This window comes from Pongo abelii, chromosome 11, assembly GCF_028885655.2.
Source record: "Pongo abelii isolate AG06213 chromosome 11, NHGRI_mPonAbe1-v2.0_pri, whole genome shotgun sequence".
Taxonomy (NCBI): domain Eukaryota; kingdom Metazoa; phylum Chordata; class Mammalia; order Primates; family Hominidae; genus Pongo; species Pongo abelii.
In genome coordinates, this window is record NC_071996.2 from 136538732 (window position 1) to 136544731 (window position 6000).

Here is a 6000-nt window from a genome sequence, read left to right on the forward strand (position 1 = left end):
GGCACCAGGAAAAGTTGTCCAGGCACCAGATGCCCTTTTCAATCCAGAAACAACTTTAAAATCATTTTAAAGTCCAAAGCTAATTTCCTAAAAAGGAACTTGGCAGAAAGGAAGGCTTTCCTCCAACGCTTAAGAATCCACCAAGGAATGTTTTTCTCACTCAGATGAGAGCAAAACTGTCTTGATCTTTGTCCTGACTCTCATGAGTGGATTTATGACTTGGGAGCATCTGAAAAATAAAGCCCATATGCGAGGGTTCTAAAAACTTCAAATACTTGGAAATTTTTCACCCCATTGGTGGGATTTAATGGGAATCTATTTTGGCTCAGCAACACTGAGTGTATCAGCTGAGAGTAGGAAATTGAGTTTTCTTGATCTGCTTATGTGGATTGCGGTAAAGGGTATGGAGGCAGCTGCGGGGACCTGAAATGATGGTGGAGAGCTTGGGAGAGGAGCAGGCAGTTTTGCCATCTTTTCACTTTGGGCCCAGAGAGCAATTGCACCCAGCAATTGCTTGTTGATGGGCTGCATGAGGTTCTTTCCAGGGATTTGGCCTTCATGGAGTTCACTGTCATGTAGCCTGAAAGACTGATACAAGCAGGTCGCACTAACTTGTACATAAGATAGAGCAACACTCCCCAAGTCAGCACCTTGGGATTGACCCTGGCCACTTTGGGGTGGGACCTAGGGGTCAAAGGCCTTAGGCCCAGCTTGCCTTCCATATCCCCTGTCACTGCCTCTGTGGTTCCCAAGCTTCTCTCATGCCTTGAAGGGCACTGTCCAAGTTGCTCGCCCTTCTGCAGAGCCTATATTTTGAGGGATTTGTCTCTGGTAGGAAACATACTCATTAAATAACAGTGAATTGGCACCTCTGTTTCTTTTTAGTTTTTCAATAGATATTTCTTTTTCCTTTTTTTAGAAAACTTTACCATCTGCATCTTTTTTTTTTTCTTTTTTGAGACGGAGTCTTGCTCTGTGGCCCAGGCTTAGTGCAGTGGTTTGATCTCGGCTCACTGCAACCTCCACCTCCCCTGTTCAAGCAATTCTCCTGCCTCAGCCTCCCAAGTAGCTGGGATTACAGGTGCTACCATGCCCAGTTAATTTTCGTATATTCAGTAGAGACAGGGTTTCACCATGTTGGCCAGGCTGGTTTTGAACTCTTGGCCTCAAGTGATCTGCCCGCCTTGGCCTCCCAAAATGCTAGGGTTACAGGTGTGAGCCACCACACCCGGCCCATCTTCATCATTTTTAAGTGTGCAGTTCAGTGACAATAAGTATCTTTATCCTTTTTCACTCCTTCATCCCTGCATCCCTGCTCCACTTCCTGGCCTCCAGTAACCACCAGTCTACTGCTTGTCATCGTGAGACCCACTTCACAGTTTTAGCTCCCACATATGAGTGAGAACAAAAGATATTTGTCTTTCTATGCTTGGTTTATCTTATTTTACATAATGGCCTCCACCTCTACCCATGTTGCTGCCAAAAGCTTCTTTTTATTTATTTATTTATTTTTAGAGATGGGAGTCTTGCTATTTTGCCCAGGCTGGATCTGAATTTGCAATCCTCCCACCTCAGTCTCCAGAGTAGCTGGGACTACAGGACACACCACTGCACCTAGTTCATATATCCATTTTAAAACTCATCAGCAACTTGGGGCCAGGTGCAGTGGCTCACCCTTCTAATCCCAGCACTTTGGGAGGCCAAGGTGGGAGGACTGCTGCAGTGTAAGAGTTTGGGATGAGCCTGGGCAAGATGGTGAGACCCCATCTCTATGGAAAAAAAAAAAAAGTAAAACTCCTGGATGATTGGAGGTCAGAGCTTCTAGCTGTGGGAAACACGGTGCTGGTGCATGAAGCTCCAGCCGAAAGTGAAGGCAACCGAGACACAGCCAGCAGGTGCAGGGTGCAGAAGCGAGGGATGAATTTCCCATGGGACACGCTGGCCATCCAGACCCGCACTCTCATCTCAGTGGACCTCTGGGGTCCTGGCATCTTGGGTTGGGCCATCCCCTCCACCTTCCCTCTGATCCACCTGTCCTGTCTCTCTCTTTTTTTGAGTTGGAGTCTTGCTCTTGTCGCCTAGACTGTAGTGCAATGGTGTGATCTTGGCTCACTGCAACCTCTGCCTCCTGGGTTCAAGCGATTCTCCTGCCTCAGCTTCCTGAGTAGCTGGGATTACAGGGGCCCACCACCATGGCATTTTTTGTACTTTTAGTAGAGATGGGGTTTCACTATGTTGACCAGACTGGTCTTGAACTCCTGACCTCAGGTAATCCACCTGCCTCGGCCTCCCAAAGTGCTGAGATTACAGGTGTGAGCCAGCACTCCCAGCCGGCATCTTTTAAACGACCTCATGCCTCCCCTGTCTCTGCCTCCACTGGGCCAACCCTTAACTGTAGGGCTCCCTCCCTCTTGCTAAAACTCTGCTGTCCCTTCACCTGGAATGTGCTATCTGTGAATGTATGCTATTTAAAGAACTTGCAGCATTCAATTCGAGTGAGTGTGAAAAAAATTACTACCTTATTTTCAAGGTAGAGAGCCTTGCTTTATAATACATCAAACCACACCCCTCAGTTCTTCTCCCCTTCCTGGAAAATCATTAATAAGTGATGGAAGATTGTTGAATGATGCCCAGCTCAGAGGCCACCTCCTCCACGCAGGCCTTGCTGATCATCCATCCCTTTGATGGTGCCCATCCTCCTCATTTGAACACGTGATTTTTTTTCCTTGTCCACAGGCAAAGTGAGTTGAGGCAGAAAGATTGCAAGATGGCCTCACCCAGGCTCCCAGGTCCTTAATCAACCACCTGAGCTAGTTTCCCAAAAGCAGCCCACAGAGGGTGCTCCAGCAAATGGCCCCTCCTCAGTGGTGGCTGGAGCTCCTCAGATCCCATGTGGTCTCCCAGGGCCCTGGCCTCCAGGATGGCTGCCAAGCAAAGGGAGGAGGAGTAAGGCTGAAGACCTCAGCCTCTTGGGGTGGGTCCTCCAGTCTGGAGGCAGAATCCCACCCCCTGGTCCAACCTCTCCCAAGGTGGGGAGAGGTGGTCCCAGGCCAAGGGAAGGAATTTTTCCTGAGTCCCAGCAGCCTCCTGAAGATGTCATCGTGGTGGCAGAGGGGGCTTAGGGGTAGGGAGAAGGGGGGTCTGAAAAGAGGCAGCCCATCCAGGCTCAGAGATGGAACCCCCTGCTCAGCTGGGCCATGGTGCCTCTCAGCCTCAGGATCCTATCACCGTTGTTGGGGTGAGAGGGCTGTTGTGCTCTTTTCATGGAGTGGGGCTTCTGGCCTGGCCTCGGGGGTGTGGGATATAGCATCGCTTCATCTCCACTAGCCTGAGGGCCACCATTGTCCCATCTGTGTCCCCAGCCTCACTTCAAAACCTCACACATACACAGTGCACAGCAATCATCTAGGAAGGAATAAAAGAATTTTTGCCATTAGGATCGTGCTGGGGGGTGACTTCAGAGCATCAGAGCTGACTCCTTACTCGGGAGGCAATGGGCCCATGCAGATGGGGAAGGGACGTCATCTTGGGAGATGGGATGTCCGACTTGGTGCTGGTGGTTCACCAGCTTCTTGGGACAAACAACGGCTCCTGTGACCCTGGTAGAGCCAGCAGGCTTGGGTGGTTAGATTTGGTCTCCTTTGAGAGGCTCTGGGTGGCCCCACAACATCTGGGCTATTTTGTTACTGGTACAAGCTTCGGGTCTCCCACAGGCCAAGGGAAGTTCTTAAAGCAATGAAAAAAAAAAAAAAAAAGGAACAAAGACAGAATCTTGCCAGGTTGGAATGCAGTGACATGATCATAGCTCACTGCATAACTTCTGGGCTCAAGCAGCCCTCCTGCCTCTGCCTTCTGAGTGACTGAGACTACAGGCATGCATCAGCTCTTCTTAAAGCAATTTATCTTCCCCCATCTCTAGCCTCATCTGTGTCCCCAGCCCCACTGGGGCAGAAAGCTGTGAAATGTTACTCACACTGTCATTGGTATCAACCCCTGGCTTTCCTGTGGGGAGCCCCTCCCTGGGAGGGGTTCCCACGACAATTTGGGCTCCAGAAAGGGATGTGGGAGGAAAGTGCGGTGGAGGGAGGTGGTCTGTGGTCTCCCTTCATGAACCAGAAAGCTTGACCCCCAAAGGGACCCTGGCTTCTACTTCCTCAAAGCTAAGCAGTGCCAAGGGGCAGCCTGAGACATGGGCAAAGGGGAAGCCTAAATAGAAAAAGAGAGAGAGAGAGAGAGAAAGAGAGAGAGAGAAGGGGCAGGGAGGACAAAGACACATGGCAAGCATCCAAGCCGGAAGATTCCCACCAGTGGCCTTATTGCATTAAGGATTTTCCCAAAAAGCAGAAATACATTGATAATCAATGGAACATAGCAGAGCTGTCACAAGCACAGGAATCACAAGTCCCACTTCTGCACAGCCAGAGACTGTGTGACTGTCCCAAATTTTAAATCAAGATAGACAATAAGAACCTACCACCTTCACATCCAAGAAAACTGTGTCCCCACACATTTCAGTCACACCGTGCTGTGGCTTGAGGCCAGCCAGGTGCACAAATCGGGAAGGTTCTGAGGGGTAGGGGCTTCTGTCTTTCTGAAAGGGGCTCCTGAGCAGGAGGGGGCAGTGCTGGGGGAGCTAAAGCACAGTGGGCTGTCACTTCATGGCTATGACTTCTGTTTCCCAAGTGCACTTCCTGACCCTGAGATTTGCGCTGTGGCACACAGGAATCAGGGTACTTCCGTTTACAAACACGCTCATTATCAGGACTGGCGTCGCGGGTGTGGGGCCTGGGCAGTCATAGGGCCCTGTTCTTAGAAGGTGCCCTGGCTTGCTTTAATGCTGTGTTGTTGTCCTTTTGAAAGTCTTACTATTTTAACAAGGGGCCCTGCATTTTTATATTGCACAGGGCCCTGCAATTATGCAGCCATTCCTGTTTTTGATCTCACTTACCCCACAGCCATAATGGAAGAGGGTCTGGAAGGAGTCCTTACCCTGATTCCCAGATGGTGAAACCGAGTGCCAGGAGGGGCAGTGCTGAAGCCGAGACCAGACAGGATCCCTCCAGGGCTGCTGTTTCTCTTGGGGGCTCCTCCTCAATGAATGGATGGGTGGTGATCTCCTCTCCTACCTGTCCCAGCAGTAACCTCTGTTCCTTCTCTTGTTTTATCTCATTTTATTTTTAAAAAAAATACAAAAACCATTCTCTCACCTGCCAGTGAGGAGCTCATAGGAGCTGGGCTTCCTCAGAGAGTGTTCCTCTCTCGTCCCCTGTCCTGTCCAGGCACCTGCGAGCAGGCTGGTGTGTCCCCGGCTAAATCCACAGGCGCTCCACTCTGTCCCGGAGAGCCCACAGCCAAAAACTTTGTCCTCTCCTGGAAAAGCCTCACTGGGAAGCATTCCTGACCTTTAGACCTGCCTCGGCCCATAGCTGGCCACGAGCCCATAACGATCACTTCCCGGCTGGGTGTTTACCTTCCTGGGCCCCACGGGCTGAGTCAGGGTGGCAGCCACACACCTGACACAAAAGTGGTGCAGGAGGGAAGGGCTATCTGAGGGGAAGGCTGGGCATGGCTGGAATACCCGCTGCCTGCCCAGTGCAAGGTAATGCTGATGGTCACACCAAGAGGGGCCCCTGGCACACCTGGCCCACCAACCCCAAGCATTGGCCAGGCCAGCTGCACAGCCCTCAAATCTGAGATTTGGGAAAGGCTTTGGGGTCCTCCAGGGTTCTAGTCACTTCCTGCCATGGCCATCTGGCCTTAACTCAATCACTTCCAGGCATGGAACACTCACTGCTTTGTAAGGCATCTTGCTCCATTATTACTATTATTATTATTATTCCCTCTAATAGCTTCCTTTTATTCTGTGCTTACTACATGATAGGCACTGGGCTAAGTATATTACGTAATCTACGTAATCCTTGTGTTGTCACTATGACCAGAGAATTATGCCCACTTTAAAGATTCAGAAACAGAGGCTCAAGAAATTGATCATCTTGCTCA

At 50.3% G+C, this 6000-nt stretch overlaps 1 protein-coding gene across 1 annotated transcript in view; it reads right to left on the bottom strand.

Annotated features, from left to right (window-relative positions):
• The window catches only part of NGEF (neuronal guanine nucleotide exchange factor), a 133078-nt gene extending 127696 nt beyond the window's left edge, over window positions 1–5382 (bottom strand). The window contains 1 exon segment of the mRNA NM_001131496.1: window positions 5208–5382. The gene's annotated coding sequence lies outside the window, so the exon portion shown is untranslated.
• Between the last annotated feature and the right edge of the window lie 618 nt (window positions 5383–6000).